This window comes from Microtus pennsylvanicus, chromosome 5, assembly GCF_037038515.1.
Source record: "Microtus pennsylvanicus isolate mMicPen1 chromosome 5, mMicPen1.hap1, whole genome shotgun sequence".
NCBI lineage: Eukaryota > Metazoa > Chordata > Mammalia > Rodentia > Cricetidae > Microtus > Microtus pennsylvanicus.
Window position 1 is genome coordinate 67,889,882 of NC_134583.1, and position 20,446 is coordinate 67,910,327.

Here is a 20,446-nt window from a genome sequence, read left to right on the forward strand (position 1 = left end):
GTGTGAGTTAGCATTAGCGGGGCTGAGAATGTGGCTCAGTTGGCAGAGTGCCTACATTGCACGCATAAAGCCAGGATCTCCAGCACCACGTAAACTAGGTGTTGGTGCTGGTGAGATGGCTGAGTTCTTGCTGTTCTTGCAGAGGATCTGGGTTCACTCCCCGCATCCACATGGTGGCTCACACCCCTCTGTAGGCATGTTTGTGATGCATATGCATACAGGCAAGCAAAACAGTCATACACGTTGCCTTGGTTACTGGTCTGTTGCTGTGAAGAGACACCATGACCAAGGCAATTCTTATAAAAGAAAGCATTCAATCTTTCTTTTTGTTTTGTTTTGTTTTTCAAGACAGTGTAGTTCTGGCTGTCCTGGAACTCATTCTGTAGACCAGGCTGGCCTTGGACTCTGAGATCCGCCTGCCTCTGCCTCCTGAGTGTTGGAATTAAAGGTGTGTGCCACCACCGCCCGGCTAAAAAAAAGCATTCAGTTGGGAGCTTGCTTTCAGTTGTAGAGGGTTAGTCCATGATCATCATGGTGGGAAACAGGCATGGTTCTGAGAGTTTTACCTTCTCATCCACAGTCAGGCAGAAAGAGACAGACAGATAGGCAGACAGACTGACTGACTGGGCCTGCTGGGCTTTTGAAATCTCAAAGTCCACTCCCAGTGACAAGCTCCTCTAACATCTATTCCAACGAGGTCACACCTCTTCACCCCAAACAGTTCGCCAGCTGAGAGCCTAGCATTCAAACCCAGGAGCCTATGGGGCCCATTCTCATTCAAGTCACCCCACATAAAAATTAAAAATCTGAGGCTGGAGAGATGGCTCAGAGGTTAAGAGCAATGGCTGCTCTTCAGGAGGTCCTGAGTTCAATTCCCAGCAACCACATGGTGGCTCACAACCATCTGTAATGAGATCTGGTGCCCTCTTCTGGCCTACAGACATACATGGAGGCTGAACACTGTGTACATAATAAATAAATCTTTTAAAAAAAATTAAAAATCCAGCCGGGTGGTGGTGGCGCACTTGGGAGGCAGAGGCAGGCAGATCTCTGTGAGTTCAAGACCAGCCTGGTCTACAAGAGCTAGTTCCAGGACAGGCTCCAAAACCACAGAGAAACCCTGTCTCGAAAAACCAAAAAAAAAAAAAAATTAAAAATCTAAGCCAGGTGATGGTGGTGCACGCCTTTAATTCCAGCACTCGGGAGGCAGAGGCAGGCGGTTCTCTGAGTTTGAAGCCAGCCTGGTCTACAGAGCGAGTTCCAGAACAGCCAGGGGTACACAGAAACCCTGTCTCAGAAAAGAAATGAAAAATCTAGAAACAAAAGCAGGTATGATGGTGCATGGCTATAATGTAAACACGTGAGCAGCAGAGAGGTAGCAGGCTCAGAAATCCAGCACTGTGCTAGGCTACATCAAGAGTTCAAGGCCAGCCTGGCCTACAAGAGATGCTGGCTCAAACCTTCTCTGCAAGTACTAATAGCTAGTGTGTATTGTGAGCTACTATGTACTGTACTGATCTAAGCATTATAGACTTAAATGCTCACTGGGCATGGAAGTGCATATCTGCAGTTCCAATACACTGGAGCCTGAGGCAAGATGGCAGCCTAGGCTACACAGCAAGACTGAATCTCAAAGACAAATGAACAAGAAACACCTGAGAGCGGCTAGCACTTGGTGGGACGCTTCATTTCTCAGGGAGTATGTAGGCATACACCACCGTCATCCCTGGAGGGCCTAACACTCACACTCATACAGAGAACCAGCACATTGATAAAACCCATGCCTTTGGGACAGTGAGCATTTGGGCTAGAGAGAGAAAGCTAGGCAGCCGTCTGCAATGTGGGGAGAGGATGGCATGGGGCTGTCAGAGGACAGACACCTGTGGGAGGGACTTCTCCAAAGCAGATGTCTACAGAACGCAAGAATGAGTTAGCTCAGTGGCGGGTTGGCCCAGCATCTCACTAACGCATGCGTGCGTGCGAGCATGCGTGTGTGCGAGCGTGCGTGCGTGCGGGTGCTGGAGACCAAACCCAGGAACTTGAGCGTGCCAGGCAATCATTCTGCCACTAGGCTGTCCCACCAGCCCTTGTCTGTGGCATCACCTTGAATGTCTTTCAGGGATGAAGCATCCCATTACAGACCGTCTGGGATTCAGCATGTGGCCGTGCTTCCTGTCCAGTGAAACCCCTTCTCACTGCTTTAGCTCCACTGATTTGACTCAAGTCTGTGCTGTGAGAAAGAGGTTCATCTTGGAGCGGCAGGAGGTGGGGAAACCCTCTTTGCATTCTGGTTAGTAACCACATGTGAAAATGTAAACACAACCGTAATAGAGTAGCTTGTCCCCATGTAGAAAAAACTCTTCAGAACAGTCCATGCAGAGAACTGCAGAGGCAGGATACAAAGACAGATCCTAAACATCACTGGAGTGGAGTGTCTGGATCAATATACCAGACCCATCCTGGACCCAGCTATACTTGAAGGAAGGATGTTCCATTTCTGTGAAACAATTACCTACCTTTAAAAGTGTCACTTCTCTGCTGCTGTGATAAGACGCCATGACCAAGGCAGCTTACAAAAGAACGTGGTTCCTTGGGTTTAGGGTTTCAGAGGGCTAAAGTCCACGATGGCAGAGCAAAGGCGTGGCGGCAGGACCAGCTGAGAGCTCACGGCTTGCTCCTCAAGCAGGAGGCAGATAGAACGCTAGGAATGGCATAGCTTTTTTAAAATCTCAAGCCCACCACCAGTGACACACCCCCTATACAAGGCCACACCTCTTAATCTTTCCCAAACAGTTCCACCACTGAGGACCAACATATATATGAGCCTATGGGTACTATTCCCGTTCAAACCACCACCTCCCTTCCCTCCCTCCCTCCTTCTCCCTCCCTCCTCCTTCTTCTCCATCTTGCTATTGCATCCTAGGCTGGCCTCACTTACCTGGTCTTCCAGATCACCCATTACAGGTGCCTGGCTCATATCACTTCTTCCCAGTGTTACCAAGAATTAGACGGCCAAACACTGTGCTCATGCTATGAATATACAGCAATACCTTGGGAGTATTAATGTTAAGAAAATTATCATCATCATCATCTTGAATCCAATCATGCCTATAAATATAACTATTGGTGTATAGAAAATAAGAAAGATAGACGAATAGACAATGCTATAGGAAGCAATTACATGAATCTTCAATGTGGGAAATTTCATAGGACACATGACCTGACTTTGACAAATAAATGGCAGAAAAAGCAAGTGGGGGAAGGGTAGGCCGTACTTGTAAGGGTGGAGAGTTTCAGCCCAGCTTGAGCAGGGTTTGCCCCTCTGGCCAAGGATGTAGCTACTCCGTTCTCAAGCACAGCAATGCATTTTCATTCCTTTTCTCTCCACCGTGACCAGACACCTGGCAGAAATCGACTTAGTGGAGGAAGGGTGGAGCACGCCTTTAATCCCAGCATTTGGGAGTCAGAGGCAGGTGGAGCTCTGTGAGTTCGAGGCCAGCCTGGTCTACGGAGTGAGTTCCAGGACAGCCAGGGCTACGGAAAGAGAACCTGTTTCAAAACAAAACAAAAAAGAGGAGGAGAACACTACAGTTCCAGGGGATCCTACTCCCTCTTCTGGCCTCCATGGACACTGTGCACATGTTGCTCACAGAGAGAAATGCAGACAAAATGCTATGCACATAAAATAAAAATAAATAAAACTTTTTTTTTTAAAAAAAAAGAGCCTATGTTTACTTCTCCAGGGTTACCAAGGAAATGCAGAATTACCTAGGAAATTGCTGCCATTGGCACAACCCTTCTTTGTGAACTTATTGTTATTCAGTAAATCTTGACATTGTGGAAAGACAGACTCTCCCCCCCTTCCTTTAGAGATGGGATCTAACCGTGTAACTCTGACTTGACTAGAACTCACTATGTAGACCAGACTGGCCTCACACTTACAGAGCTCAACCTGGAGCAGCCTCCCAAGTGCTAGGATTAAAGATGTGTGTCACCACCCCCAGCCTACCTATGCTTCTGACATAGTGTGCTCATTCCAAACAAATTCTATTCTTTTAAAACAGGCCTGTGAGATGGCTCGGTGAGTAAGGAGACTTGCTGCCTAGCCTGCCCATCTGAGTGTGCATGAGCCCCAAAACCTACATGGCAGAAAGAAGTGATTCCTGCTAATTGTCCTTTGTCCTCTGTACACAGTCTCTCTCTCTCTCTCTCTCTCTCTCTCTCTCTCTCTCTCTCTCACACACACACACACACACACACACACACACACACACAGAAAGAGAAGTAAAAAAACCACTTAAAGGGTGGGGTGTAATTCAGCGGTGAAGCAATAACCTAACACATACAGGCCCTAAGCTACATCCCTAGAACCACAGGGGGGGAAAGTTAAGCAAAGTCAGCCTGGACTACATAGCAAGAACCTGTCAACCTGTCAAAACATAGTAAGTGTCCCATGTGTCAGGAGAACCTGCAGCCCAAACCACTTCCCATCCCTCACCCCCGTTCACGAACTCAGGGTTTGTGACTGACTTGTTTTTCCTTGTTTTCCCTTCCTCTTCCCCTCCTTTCTTCCTGCTTGAGGCTTCTGCCTCTGGCGTGCCACATGGACTTGGCCTGGAAAAGGCCATCCATAATCCTGTGACCAGCAAATGAAACACTTGGCTTTCTCTGTGGTTCGGGGAACAAAACTGTATGTGCTGGGCAGGTGTCCCCTGAGCCACCCCTCCAACCGCTCCACTGGCTTCCTTCACTTGGTGCCATAACCAAGCCTTCTGTAGAGCACCGCCCTTTCTCATGGTGTCCCAGCATGCCACAGTGTCTCGGGGATCACCTTTGGTTGGCCACCTCCAGCCTGTGTCTGACTCAACCCCTTGCCCCTGTGGCTCTGACTCGTATGTCCCAATAGCACCTCAGGGTGCTTCCATCTTGGGGAGAAGGAAGTCTTGACCTTGAATCTCTCTCTCCCTTTTTCTCCATCTCTACCAGGGCTACCTGAGTTGAGTCTGTTGCACTAGACCCCTGACCAGTCTGTTGGCCACCCACCTTCCCTTCCCGTGATACATGGCCCATTAGAACATTACCAGAACCACTTCTTAAGAGGCAAATGGAATCACCATGGCTTTGTTTGGTTGGTTTTCCAATTTTGTTTTCTACTAGGTTTCTATACAGCCTAGACAAGCTTCAAGTTCATGATCCCCCTGCCTCAGTGTTCCAAGTTTTAGAACCTCAGGGGTGTACTACCATGCGGATTTTTATTTATTTATTTATTTATTTTACTTATGCCTACACTGGAAAACTCCATCACCCTAAGCTATGTTATGCTCCTGCTTTGAGCATAGTATTTGTTTTTCAAGACAAGGTTTCTCTGCAGCTTTGGAGCCTGTCCTGGAACTAGCTCTTGTAGACCAGGCTGGCCTCAAATTCATAGAGATCGGCCTGCCTCTCCCTCCTGAGTGCTGGGATTAAAGGTGTGTACCACCATCACCCAGCAAGAATAATATTTTTAAAACTTATTTCTCTCTTGTATTTGAAGTACTCTTCAAAGACATCCTGGGCCTGCGATTCTCTTCCCACAGCCCTTAACCACTCTACAAGCTGCAGTCAGCCACGGTGCAGGGTTTCCCCTTTCTGTCAGTGAGCCCTGCCCATCCTCCTGGCTTCTGTTTGTTTTCAGCCCTAATTAGGGTGTCTCGGGCTCACCACAAAGGGCCTCTGCATTGGCTCATCACACTCTGATGCAAGGACCTGAGACTGGGCTTAACTCTTTTAAGATTTGGCTCCACCATGGTTGGGGCCCTTCGTCAACTCTTGAGAAGCAGTATTGATGTCCTTTATGTTGAGCAGCAATGCCTTCCTCAGACACAATGGTGGGCTGTGGGGTGTTTCGGATGAAGCTAAATCTTCAGTGTGCCCAAGTTTCTTCCTCCTTCACTCCACCATGTCAAGGAAAAGTTGAAAATAAAGTAAATCTTGGAGAAAATAAGAATAAACCTTTAAGGTCCTGATGAAGTCCAGCTTCATGTCCCCCTCCTCCCCCACTGTGCCCTTGGTGACTTGTGGGAGAAGATGCTGTCAAGCTCGAGGCTATAGAGACTCAGCCTCGGTTTTCTTTGATGAGTTTTTAACCACTTCAGCTTTTGGGGTTTCGTCTGTTTAGTTGGGTTTTATATATGACGTAAAGTCAAAACTCCAGATTTACTTTTAATGTGTGCGTGCTTTGTCCCTGAATATTCTAGCACCATCTATTCAAAGGCTGTTCGTTCTTCCATGGAATTATTTTGGCGTCCTTGTCCAAAACCAATTGGCTTTAGTACTGTGGGTTTCTTCCTGAACTCTCTATTCTATTTCATCTGTCTATGGAGCGCCTCTTTCTGTGTTTTCTATTTTTGAGATAAATTTTTACTATGTAGCCCTGGCTGGCCTGGAACTTGCTATGCTAACTAAACCTTGAACTCACAGTGATTCTCCTGCCCTCTGCTTCCCGAGGACTGGGATTAAAGGTGTGTACGAACATGCCTAGCTTGTGGACCCATTCTCAAGCCAGTGCCACCAGGTATTCATATCTGTGGCTAAGTTGTTAACTTTTAAAGATAAGAAGCATAAATCTGTCAACTTTATTCCTTCTCAAGATTACTATGGTGGCCTGGACAGGGCAGGTTACATCTGTAATCCCAGCACTCGGGAAGTGGAGGCTAGGAGGTCACCATGGCTTTTAGGTCAGCCTGGACTACAGAGTGAAGTCGTGTCTCAAAAAAGGGAGAAGGAGATGGGGCTGGAGAGATGGCTCGGTGCGTGAGAGCACTTGCTGCTTTTGCAGAGGACCTAGGTTTGTTTCCCAGCACCCACGTAGTAGCTCATCATTGCCTGTAACCCCAGTTCCAGGGGATCTGACACCCTCTTCTGGTCTCTTTGAGCGTGAAGCACACTCAAGGTGCGCATAATGCATGCATGCATTCAAACACATAAGACATAGATACTTGGGGGCTGGAGAGGTGGCTCAGTGGTTAAGAGCATTGCCTGCTCTTCCAAAGGTCCTGAGTTCAATTCCCGGCAATCACATGGTGGCTCACAACCATCTGTAAAGAGGTCTGGTGCCCTCTTCTGGCCTGCAGACATGCACACAGACAGAATATTGTATACATAATAAATAAATAGATTTTTTTTTAAAAAAAGAGACAGATACTTTTTTAAAGAAAAGAAAGAAGACGATGAAGGAACTGGGAGAGAGATCTGAGGGGACAGCGTTCACCAGGCGAGTCGGATCCCTAGGATTTATGGAAAGCAGAAGACGAGCGTGGTTTGTGGTCTCAGAGCTCAAGCAGCAGGATGTGGGCCACAGACAAGAGAATCCTGGCATATCCCGAGAGGAGCAAGGGACAGCAAGGTGGAAAGCAGAAACTAGCATCCAGGTTGTCCTCTGCTTCTGCGCCCACGCCACGGCATAGCATGAACATGCGTGAATACTTCATACATCCAGGTTGTCCTCTGCTTCTGCACCCACGCCACGGCATAGCATGAACATGCGTGAATACTTCATACATCCAGGTTGTCCTCTGCTTCTGCACCCACGCCACGGCATAGCATGAACATGCTTGCATGCATGCACACACATACAGCATACACTCCAGATTTTTTTTTTTTCTGAGACAGGGTTTCTCTGTGTAACAGAGCCCTGGTTGTCGTGGAATTCACTTTGTAGACCAGGCTGGCCCCAAACTCACAGATTCACCTGCCTCTGCCTCCCAAGTGCTGGGATTAAGGGTGTGCACCACCATGTCTGGCTCAGATTGTTTGTTTGCTTAAAAAGAGCCTAGCTTGGTGGCTGTGTCAGTCGCTTTCTGCTAAAGCACCATGATCGAAAGCAGTTTGTAGAAGGATGAGATGACTTTGGGCTATGCTTCCGGGGTATTGGAGCTCACGGTGGCAGAGAGGCAAGCAGCAGGTGTGCCGGCAGGTGCAGACAGTGAGTGGTCACATCTCTGACTGCAAGCAGGAAGTGGAGTGAGACTCTAAACACTCAAAGCCCGCCCCAGTGATGCACTTCCTCCAGCAAGATTCCTCCGCAGACTCCCCAAACATCACCAGCTGGGGACCAAGCGTTCAAATAGTGGAGGCTCTGGGGACATCCTCACTCAAACCATCACAGTGGCTCATGCCTTTAATCTTAGCCCCTAGGAGGGATGGGCAGATTTTCATGGGCTCAAGGCTAGCCTGGTCTTCATAGAGAGTTTCAGGCCAACCAGGGCTACATAGTGAGACGTCTCAAAATAAATCAAATAAAAGAAAGAAAAAAATGAGGAAGAAAATAAAATAAGGTGACTATGGGATGATTTAGATAGTTCATACCTCTGTGTGTGCGTGTGTGTGCGCGCGTGTGTGCGTGTGTGCGTGTGTGCGTGTGTGCGTGTGTGTGTGTGTGTGTATGGGAGTGTGTGTGTACCTTTGTAATCAGGGTTTAAGTGTAGCACAAATCCAGACCTTTTCCATCTTCTGTGATTGAAACTTTATACCCAGAGGACAGCAGCTCCTCAAACCCTGGAACCCACCATTCTAGTTTCTGTTTCTGAGTGTAACTGTTTTAGATGCCTCGGGTAAATAGAACCTGTGCTGCTTGTCATCCTGTGTCTGACTTACTTCAATAGATACAATGTTTTCAAGGCTTGGTACATGGTAGCACATGATAAAAATTCTCTTTGTAGCTGAATAATAATAGCGTATGTGTACATAAGTATCAAGGGTGTGTGTGTGTGTGGCACACATGCATGCCACATCAGCACATCTGTGGAGGTCAGAGGGCATCCATGGGTGCCAGTCCTTGCCTCCTACCTTGTTTGAGCTGGGGTCTTTCTTGTTCACTGCCACATATACCAGCTAGCCCATGTGTGTCCAACAACTCTCCTGTCGCTGCTTGTCCATCTTCTTTTAGGGGTGCTGGCATTACGGGCACACCCCACCATGTCCGGTTTTACAGGGATTCTGGGGAACTGAACCCAGGTTGTCAGGCTTACCTGGCAAGCACTTAACCCACCGAGCCACCGGCCCAACCCCACGCTTTATTCATCTGCTGGTAGTCAGGTAGGCTGTTTCCACCTCTGAGCGATTGGAGACCCTGAGCTCAGTTCTTCCGAGCCCTTTGAAGGGGGATTTCTGGAGCAGATGCTGTTCTGCTTTTACCTTTAGAAGCAACCACTACACTTCTCTCCAGGACAACTACTCTTCTTAAAATTTTATTCTGGTGGACCTTCAAGACGGTTCAGAAGGTAAAGGTGCTTGTCACTAAGCCCAACGACCAGAGTTTGATCCCGGGGTTCCACGGGGAGGAAGAAGAGCACAGACTCTCACGAGTTGGCTTCTGACCTACATGCACTCTGAAAGAACGTCTGTGTGTGCATGTTCACGTGAGAATGGGCACACGGAGGCTCGTATGTAGAGGACAGGGGTCCCGATCTTCCATCTTATCTGTGGCGGGGTCTCTCTGCTGCTGTCTGTTGCTCTGTGTTTAAGCCTAGCTGGCCTGTGTACTTCTGAGAATTCTGCCGTCTCCACCTCAGTCTTGCTGTGGGAGCGCTGGAGTTACAGAGGCCCTACCGACCCACGCTTACCTGGGCTCAGACTCTTGCACAGCATTGGGCTCCAGCCAGAGTCTCTCCCAGCCTGCGGCTACGACTTCAGCTTACATTCCCAACAACGGTACTTGAATTTTAAAAAAAAAAAAATCATGGTATTTGTTTAGTGTCCACGGAGGGGGCACCATACATGTGTAGAAGTCAAAAGACAACAACTTTCAGGGGTCATAGCCTCTCCTGTCACCGGTGTGGTCATGTGGATTGAACATGGATCCTCAGGCTTGGAGTCAGGCACACTTGCCCACCGAGCCATCTCATTGGTCCAAAGGTTTATGTGTCTTTACACTCTTTTCAAGACAAGGTTTCTCTGTGTAGCCCTGGCTGTCCTGGAATTTGTTCTGTAGGTCATGCTGACCTCAAACTCAGAGATCCACCTGCCTCTGCCTCCTGAGTGCCGGGATTAAAGGCGTGGGCGCCACCACCATGCCCAGATTTTTTTACATTCTTGCCAACAGTTAGGTTTTCTGATTTTGTCCATTCGTGTTAGTCACCCTAACAGCTGTGAGGTGAAATATCAGCAGGTCTTTTCCACAATAACCGATCTTCAGTGGATTACCTGGGTTTTCTGTGTATGAAATCAAGTCATTTGCAAATGTAGTTTTACTTCTTTTCCGGTATAGGTGCCTTATTTTCCTTTCTGTGGTGTAGACATAGGGTCTCGTGCATGCTAGGCAAGCGGTTACCATCAAGCGGTGCTTTTCATTCTTAGGCGCCTTTTGCGTCATTTTCTTCTTTAGTTTTCCTAGATAGAATTTATTTTTCTTTCTTTTTTTTTTAGAATTTATTTTTCAATAATTCACCTAAACTTTTTTCTTTTTTTAGTTTTTTGATACAGGTTTTCTCTGTAGCTTTGGAGCCTGTCTTGGAACTAGGTCTTGTAGATCAGGCTGGCCTCAGACTCACAGAAATCCACCTGCCGGCCAGGCGATGGTGGCGCACGCCTTTAATCCCAGCACTCGGGAGGCAGAGGCAGGCGGATCTCTGTGAGTTCGAGACCAGCCTGGTCTACAGAGCTAGGTCCAGGACAGGCTCCAAAGCCACAGAGAAACCCTGTCTCGAAAAACCAAAAAAAAAAAAAAAAAAAAAAAAAAAAAAAAAAAAAGAAAAGAAAAAAAAGAAATCCACCTGCCTCTGCCTCCCGAATGCTGGAATTAAATGTGTGAGCCACCACCACCCAGCAACTTCAACATTTCAACATTTTTTTTAAAGAATACTTTTATTTATTCTGGGGGGACTGAAATGCACAGATACAATGTATCCTCCCTCCTCTTCCCCCTGGGTGCCCCACGTGCCCTTCCCATTTCCACGTCCTCTTCTATTTCCCTGTAACACGCTGAGTCTAGCTTGTTGGCTTGATTTTGTGCGTGCCCACAGTTGCTGCGTGTGCGACAGCTCTGGGTCTGGCGTGCCCAGGGCACAGTCTCACCGCGCTCGTCCATCCTCCAGCTCTTACCTTCTGTCTGGCCCTTCTCTCAGGAAGTTCCCCGAGTCCCACCTGAGCTAAGCAGTCTATGGTGATTTATTCTCAGCACTTTGGTTGTTTATAAGACTCTACATTAACTGTTGCCCACTGGAGGAAGAAGCCTACCGAGGCCGAGAACAGCATGGATTTGTGGCTATTACCATAACTATTTAGAAAGCAATTTGAAATATCCAAACAACAGTGTGAGTTCCCTCCACCTAGAACCTATGAAGTCCAGGGCCACGGGCTTTCAACCAGGTTTACAGATGAGGAAGAAGTTCCTCCTGGGCCTGGAGAAATTGTCCAGTGGTTAAGAGCCCTTTCTGGGGGCTGGAAAGATGGCTCAGAGGTTAAGAGCACTGGCTGCTCTTCCAGAGGTCCTGAGTTCAATTCCCAGCAACCACATGGTGGCTCACAACCATCCGTAAGGAAATCTGGTGCCCTCTTCTGGGCTGCAGGGATACACGCTGGCAGAACACTGCATACATAATAAATAAATAAAATTTTTTTTTTTAAAGAGCGCTTTCTGATCATGAGTTCCGGGTTTGGTTCCCAGCACTCGTGTGTGCTAGTTTTTAATACTGGTCCCAGGGGCTCTGACTCCTGGGCTCTGCAGGACTTTATGCATGTGATACACATAAATACATGCAGGCAGAATACTCATGCACTTAAAAAAAAAAAGAATTGCCCTCTGTGAAGTAGGCTTCAAATCCAATCAGAAAGCGTTTGGTTGCCCCCAGAATGGTCATGCCACCATTGCACCACTGGGCATATCTTGCCTGCAGGACTTGCCCCTGGGGAAGAGCACGGGTGGCTTTTCTCCTCGAGCCTAGAGGAGAATCTTTCGTTCTCTAACTTAGACAGGGTTAAATCTTTATTCCTATCAACAGCAAAAACAGCATCTTCACTGAGATCCAAGCTGGAGGTTCAAACCCAGTAAACATTATCTCTTTTAAAAAAGACTGACAGCAAGTGTAGTGACACAGGTCTTTAATTCCAGCACTTGGGAGGCAGAAGCAGGTGGATCTCTGTGAGTTCAAGGCCAGCCTAGTGTACAGAGTGAGTTCCAAGCCATCCAGGACTACAAAGTGAGGCGTTGTTGAAAGAAAGGAAGAGAGAGGGGAGGGAGGGAGATAGAGAAAGAAAAGGAAAGAAAAGGAAAGAAGGGAGGGCGGGCCAGAGAGATGGCTCACTGGTTAAGAACATGTGCTGCTCTTGCAGAGGACCAGAATCTGTCTCCCAGTATCCATGTTGGGTGATCCCAACTGCCTGTAACCGGCTCCAGGGAATCTAACGCCCTCTGCTGGCCTCAACAGGCACCTCCACGCATGTGCACATCACACATACACAAAAATAAAGTAGATATTTTTAAGAGAGTGAGAAAATATATCCATCTGCCAAAGTGTTTTATAAAAACATGGCATTCTCCAGGGTTGGCAGAAGAACAATTCCCTAAGTTTTTTTCTGGATTCCAGTCTGTAACAAAACAGAACTGTGGGTTGGTGCCCCAGAACCACCAAGATGGCATCGTTTGGCAGTGTGTGCTGCCTTAAAAAAATATCCCACCTCGGCACAGCCCTCCAGGAAAGCCAACCACCCTTTACTTTAAAACAAAACAAACCCCTCTCTTTTCCTTTGCTCAACGTCTACAACCAGAGACCAAACACAATTGTAAAAGAATCGGGGGACAGCAAGATGAGCCAGCCGGTGATGGCGGTGGCCCTGCACACCAGGAGACCCATGCTGGATCCCTGGAATCTATATGAGGGTGGCAGGAGAGAACTGACTCCACACAGCTGTCTGACACCCCGGCACGCACACCGACACACATGCATTGTGCACACACACAATAATTACTAAAACATCACAAAAGGAAACTACTTAAAGAAGGTCAGGATGGAGATCAGATACTTCTGCATCCATGAAGGTTCGCCCCAGGTCTCTCTACCATATCCCATTATAGACGGTTGTGAGTCGCCATGTGGGTGCTGGGAACTGAACTCAGGACCTCTGGAAGAACAGTCAGTGCTCTTAACTGCTGACATTGCTCCAGTCCAAGGTATCTAAATATTGTCTGACCAAAAACTATTGTCTGTCAATCTGGTAGAGATTTTTAAAGTATGTCCTTATGGTTCTCTGGATTTCCTCTGTGTCTCTTATGTCCCCCACTTTCATTTCTAATCTTGTTAACTCGGGTCCTCTATCTCTGCCTTTTAGTTCATTTGGATAAAGATTTGTCAATCTTATTGATTTTCCCAAAGAACCAACTCTTCGTTTCATTGAGTCTTCGCAATTTGTGTGTGTGTGTGTGTGTGTTTCTATTTTATCAGTTTCAGTTCTGAGTTTATTTCTTGCCTTCTACTTTTGTTGGGTGTGATTTCTTCTTTCTGTTCTAGAGCTTTCAGGTGTGCTGTTAGTATGAGATCTCCCCAATTTCGTTGATTCTTGCACTTAATGCTATGAACTTGCTTCTTAGAACCATGTGATTGTTTAAGTATGGATATCTATTTTCATTCAATTCTAATTTCTTTCTTAAATTTTGTAATGACCTATTTTCGCTCAGTAGAGAGTTGTTCAGTTTCCATGAGTTTATAAGCTTTCTGTTTCTTCTGTTGTTGTTGATATTCAGCTTTAATCTGTGGCAGTCAGTTAGAAGACAGGGTGTTATTTTACTACCATTTTCTTGTACCTTTTGAGACTTGCTTTGTGTCCAATTATGTGGTCAATTTTGGAGAAAGTTCCATAAGATGCTGAGAAGGTATATTCTTTTGTGTCTGGGTGAAATATTCTGTAAATATCTGTTAGGCTCACTTGGTTTATAACATCAATTAGCTCCAGCATTTCTCTGTTTCGTTTTGTCTGGATGACTTGTCTATTGGTAGAGTGGGGTCTCATCATTGGTGTGTGAGGATCAATATGTGATTTAAGCTGTAGCAGTAGAGTTTTTTGTTTGTTTTTTATTAACCAGGGTACCCTTGTTTTTGGTGCATGGATGTTATGAACTACAATATCCTTTTGGTGAAATTTTTCTTTGATGAGTATGTAGTGTCTTTCCCTATCTTTGGTTTGAAATCTATTTTATCAGATATTAAAATGGCTACACCATTTGCTTGAAATATCTTTTCCCGTCCTTTTACCCACGTAATGTCCATCCTTGACATTAAGGTTTGTTTCTTGGATACAGCAGAGGGATGGATCTTGTTTTTTTTTTTTTTTTTGGTTTTTCGAGACAGGGTTTACTCTGTGGCTTTGGAGCCTGTCCTGGAACTAGCTCTGTAGACCAGGCTGGTCTCGAACTCACAGAGATCCGCCTGCCTCTGCCTCCCGAGTGCTGGGATTAAAGGCGTGCGCCACCATCGCTGGATCTTGTTTTTTAATCCATTCTATTGTCTGTCTTCTTCTTGGGAGATCAAGACCATTGATGTAAAGAGATATTAATGAGCAATGTTTGCTGATTCCTGTTATTTTGTTGTGGTGGTAGCGGTGGTGGAAAGAGAGAGAAAGAAAGAGTGTTTCCTCTCTTGATTTTTTTCTCTGGGATTATTTATTCCTTGTGTTTTTCTGGGTGTGGTTAATCTTTTTTCTTCTTCTTCTTCTTCTTCTTCTTCTTCTTCTTCTTCTTCTTCTTCTTCTTTTTTTTTTTTTTTTTTTTTTTTTTTTTTTTTTTTTGGTTTTTTGAGACAGGGTTTCTCTGTGGCTTTGGAGCCTGTCCTGGAACTAGCTCTGTAGACCAGGCTGGTCTCGAACTCACAGAGATCCGCCTGCCTCTGCCTTCTGAGTGCTGGGATTAAAGGCGTGCGCCACCACCGCCTGGCTGGTTAATTTTTTTAAATTGAAGTTTTTGTTCTAGAGCCTTCTGTAGGCCTGGGTTGGTAAATAGCTATTTCTGAAATTTGGTTTTATCATAGAATGTCTTATTTTCTCCATCTTCTATGATTGAATGTTTTGCTGGGCATCATATTCAAGGCTGGCTTATGTGATCTCTTAGAGTTTGTAGTACATCTATCCAGGTCCTTCTAGGCTTTAGAGTCTCCATTGAAAAGTCAAGTGTTATTCTAATAGGTCTGTCTTTGTTTGTTATTTAGTCTTTTTCCCTTACAGCTTTTTTCCATCTTTTAAATTTTTATTGATATTTATTGAGCTCTACATTCATCTTTGCTCCCCTGCCTGCCTCTCCCCTCCCCCTTCAATCCTCCCCCAAGGTCCCCATGCTCCCAATTTACTCAGGAGATCTTGTCTTTTTCTACTTTCTACTTCCCCATGTAGATTATATCTATGTAAGTCTCTCTTAGTGTCCACATTGTTGTCTAGATTCTCTGGGATTGTGGTTTTTAGACTAGCTTTCTTTGCTTTATGTTTAAAAACCACCTATGAGTGAGTACATGTGATAATTGTCTTTCTGGGTCTGGGATATCTCACTCAAAATAATGTTTTCTAGCTCCATCCATTTGCCTGCAAAATTCAAGATGTCATTATTTTTTTCTGCTGAGTAGTACTCCATTGTGTAAATGTGCCACATTTTTCTTATCCATTCTTCGATTGATGGGCATTTAGGTTGTTTCCAGGTTCTTGCTAGGACAAACAAAGCTGCTATGAACATGTCCTTGTGGCACAATTGAACATCCTTTGGATATATACCCAAAAGTGTTATTACTGGGTCTTGAGGTAGGTTGTTTCCTAATTTTCTGAGAAATCGCCACACTGACATCCAAAGGGGTTGTACCAGCTTGCACTCCCACCAGCAATGCAGAAGTGTTCCCTTTCTCCCACAACCTCTCCAGCATAAGCTGTCATCAGTGTTTTTGATCTTAGCCATTCTTACAGGTGTAAGATGGAATCTCAGAGTTGTTTTGATTTGCATTTCTCTGATGACTAAGGATATTGAACATTTCCTTAAGTGTCTTTCAGCCATTTTAGATTCCTCTGTTGAGAGTTCTCTATTTAGGTCTGTACTCCATTTTTTTTATTGGATTATGTGATCTTTTGATGGCCAATTTTTTGAGTTCTTTGTATATTTTGGAGATCAGACCTCTGTCTGATGTGGGATTAGTGAAGATTTTTCCCATTCTGTAGGCTGTCGTTTTGTCTTGTTGACCGTGTCCTTTGCTTTACAGAAGCTTTTCAGTTTCAGGAGGTCCCATTTATTAATTGTTTCTCTCAGTGTCTGTGCTGCTGGGGTTATATTTAAGAAGTGGTCTCCTGTGCCAGTGCATTCGAGTGTACTTCCCACTTTCTCTTCTATAAGGTTCAGTGTGGCTGACTTTATGTTGAAGTCTCTTGCAGCTTTTTAATATTCTTTCTTTGTTCTGTATATTTAGTGTTCTGATTATCATGTGTTGAGGGTAATTTCTTTTCTGGTCCAGTCTGTTTGGTGTTCTGTTTGCTCCTTGTACCTTGACAGGCAGCCCCTTAGGTTGGAAAAGTTTTCTTCTATGACTTTGTAGAAAATATTTTCTATGCCTTTGAATCCGGGATTCCTTTTCTTCCTCTAGTCCTGCTCTTCTTAGATTTGATCCTTTCACAAGTGTCCCATATTTCATTGTGTTCTCGATGTTTTGTGCCAGAACTTTTTAGATTTAACATTTTCTTTGACTGAGGTATCCATTTCTTCTATCCTGAATTCAATGCCTGAGATTCTCTCTTCTGTCTCTTGTATCCTGTTAGTGAAGCTTGCCTTTGAGGTTCCTGTTGAAAGCCTACATTTTTCATTTTCAGATTTCCCTCAGTTTGGGTTTCTTGTTTGTTTGGTTTTGGTTTTTCGAGACAGGGTTTCTCTGTAGCTTTGGTGCCTGTCCTGGAACTCACTCTGTAGACCAGGATGGACTCGAGATCTGCCTGCCTCTGCCTCCCGAGTGCTGGGATTAAAGGCGTGTGCCACCACTGCCCGGCGGGTTTTTTTTTTTAAAGAATTAAAGTTCTTTTTTTTTAAATATGTATTTATTATGTATACAGTGTTATATATGCCTGCAGGCTGGAAGAGTGCATTAGATCTCATCTTGGATGGTTGTGAGCCACCATGTGGTTGCTGGGAGTTGAACTCAGGACCTTTGGAAGAGCAGCCAGTGCTCTTAACCTCTGAGCCATCTCTCCAGCCCCCGGCGGGTTTCTTTATTCATTCTATTTCCACTTTCAGGTCTTGAACCGTTTTATTCATTTCCTTCCATTGTTTGTATTTTCATAGATTTCTTTAAGGGATTTATTAATTTCTTCTTAAGGATCTCTCTCTCTGTCACACAGGCTCTTTTAAGGTCTTTGTCGAGTGTGTCAGCTGTGTTAGGATATTCAGGACCTGCTGTGCTCTAAAGGCGACATTTTGTCTGGGTATTATTGATTGGGCTTTTACCCTGGCTTCCAGGTTTGGGAAGATTGAATTCTAAGTGCTGATAATTGGTCTTGTCTTTGTTTGGTGGGTGTTTTGTTCTTTGGTTTCTTTTGCACTCTCTTGGAAGGGTGTGGTAGCTGTGTGTTCCTGCTAGGTGTAGCCAGTAGCAGTTCTGGGTACTGGCAGCTGACCTTAGGAACAGGGATAGGCTGAGGTGGGAAGGAGGAAAGCAGGGTGTTCCACCGGATTAGTTCCCTGGCAATGGGGACAGGCAGTGAGGAGAGGCCACAACTGGTGGCTTGCTGCAGAGCTGGGGGTGAGACTGGACTGGATTTGGGGGAGAGTGGGGAGAGTGGAGAGCTGAAGCTTGGCTGCTGGCTGGGCCAGGTCCCCCGGGAAGGCCTGCTGGAGTTGGGGGCTGGGATGATAGGCTGAGTAGGGTGGAAGGTTGGAGGAAAAGATCAGCAGGAGTTAGGGGCAGACAGGAGAGGCCACAGCAGGTGGTCTGCTGCAGAGCTGGGGTGAGACTGTGGGATTGGATTTGGAGGAAAGAAGGAAAGAAGGAAGAGGAGAGGTGAAGAGTCAAAGTTTCTTACCCGTTTGACTGTAGTGGTTGCTTTTTTTTGTTTTGGTTTGTTTTGGTTTGGTTTGTTTTGGTTTGGTTTGGTTTTTCAAGACACAGTTTCTCTGTGTAACAGTACTGACTGTCCTGAAACTCGCTCTGTAGACCAGGCTGGTCTCAAACTCATAGAGATCCGCCTGTCTCTGCCTCCCCAGTGCTGGGATTAAATGCTTGATGCACTACCACCAACTGGCTAGTGGGTGCTTTTGAGTGAGGCCAGCTCCTGCCTTGGTGAGGGCTCTCACCTCATCTTCCTGCATTACTCACTCCCAGGGCCAGTGAAGCACAAGCCTAATTGGTCTTTTATCAATAAAATCCCGGAGTCACTTATGGGGTAAAACTTGAAAGGGAGAAGCAAAGGAGCAGCCATCCTCACCTCTTACCTCTCTGAATCCTATGCTTGAAGGGGCTGAGATCCTGTCTACTTTCCGCCTTATCACTTCCTGTTTCCACTCCGAGTTGTCACTGTTTGTACAGACCTCCACACCTCTATGGTTAAGTAGTGGCTAGCTCTGCCCTCTGATCTCCAGGCAAGGAAGGAAAGAGGGAGAGAACGAGGGAGGGAGGGGGGAGGGGGAGGGAGGGAGGTGGAGGGAGGGGGAGGGAGGGAGGGAGGGGGGGAGGGAGGAAGGAAATAAATCAGTTTGCCAGGTGTGGAAATGCCTTTAATCCCAGAAATTGGGAGGCAGAGGCAGTCAGATCTTTGTAAATTCAAGGCCACCCTGACCTAGATAGCAAATTCCAAGCCCACCAGGACTGCATAGTGAGACCTGGTCTCTAAAAGAAAATTACTTTAACTAAGTGGTAGTAGAAATAAATCACTTGAATCCGGGTACTATTTAATTTCCTCCTCCTCCTCCTCCTCCTCCTCTCTCCTCCTCCTCCTCCTCCTCCTCCTCCTCCTCCTCCTCCTCCTCCTCCTCCTTCTTCTCTCTCTCTCTCTCTCTCTCTCTCTCTCTCTCTCTCTCTCTCTCTCTCTCTCTCTAGGCTCATATGTTGTCCATGCTACCCTTGCTCGGCCCTCTGTCTCAGCCTCCCAAATGCCAGCATCGCGCATTCACCACTGTGCCCAGATCTAAATGTCATTTCTTACTCAGTGAAACATTAGCTGTCAAACTACAGTAACTAAAAATTAGCTCACATGTCTTAGGAGATAGTTCACATATAGATATCTAAAATAGGTAAATCTGTAGAAATAAAAATTAGCTCAGTGGGCTAGCAAGATGGCTCAGTTTGATCCCTTGGACACACATGGTGGAAGGAGAGAACCAACTCCCAAAAGTTGTTCTGTGATACACACGCACACATACACACACACACACACACACACGTGCACGCACTGTGGGGCATGTGAGTCCACACATAAATACACACTCTAACACAAAAACAAAATTTTTTTATAGAACAGTGAAGCGTTTTATTTTATTTTTATTTATTATTTATATTTTCTTTTTGGTTTTGGTTTTTTGAGACAGGGTTCCAGTGTTTCTCTGTGTAGCATTGGCTTTCCTGAACTCTGTCTATAGACGAGGCTGGCCTTGAACTCAGATCTACTTGCCTCTGCCTCCTGAGTGTTGGGATTACAGGTGTGTGCCACCACCACCCAGCCTTAAAAATTTATTTTGTTTGTGTGTGGGGGTCATTCAGAGTCCAGAAGAGGGTGTTGGATCACCTAGACTGGAATTACAAGCAGCTTTAAGACTCCCACTGTGGATGCTGGATCTGAACTCTGGCCTTCTGCAAGAGCAGCAAATACTCTTAGTGACTGAGCCATCTCTTCAGGACTGTACAGTGTGTTTTAATAATTATGAGGATTTACTTAGTGAGTCCGGTGAGAGCTACTGCTCCCTCATCCATGTCTCCCGTCAGCCAAACCTGATACTCAGAGTTTATGAGACTTCCCACTTCCTGTCTTTCTCCTCTGTTCCTTCAAACTGTGAAAATTGTGAAAAAGTCTCTCTCTCTCTCTCTCTCTCTCTCTCTCTCTCTCTCTCTCTCTCTCTCTCTCTCTCTCTCTCTCTGAGACGGTCTCATGTAGCCCAGGCTGGCTTCAAACTCACCATGTAGTGAAGGAAGACCTAAAACATTTACGATCCTCCTGCCTCCATGTCTCAAGGGTTAGGATTACAGGGATATGCCACTCACTGGCTGCCGATACAACTTTGTATCTTCCTTCTACAGGAGTGTTTTTTTTTTAAAGCAATACTTCTGGAAGTTTCTATACTAAATATTAATTTGGAAATGTCTTTATGTTCCATGGCACCATCTTGAAATGTTTGTATTGACCTCGCCAACATTCCTAGACCTGGTTTTCTCTGGAGGCTTCTACTCCAGAACTGAATTGCTGAGGGAACAATCTGTCCCTGCAGGCCTGACCTCAGCTCTCAAGAACCAGGACCAGGATCTTGTGAACC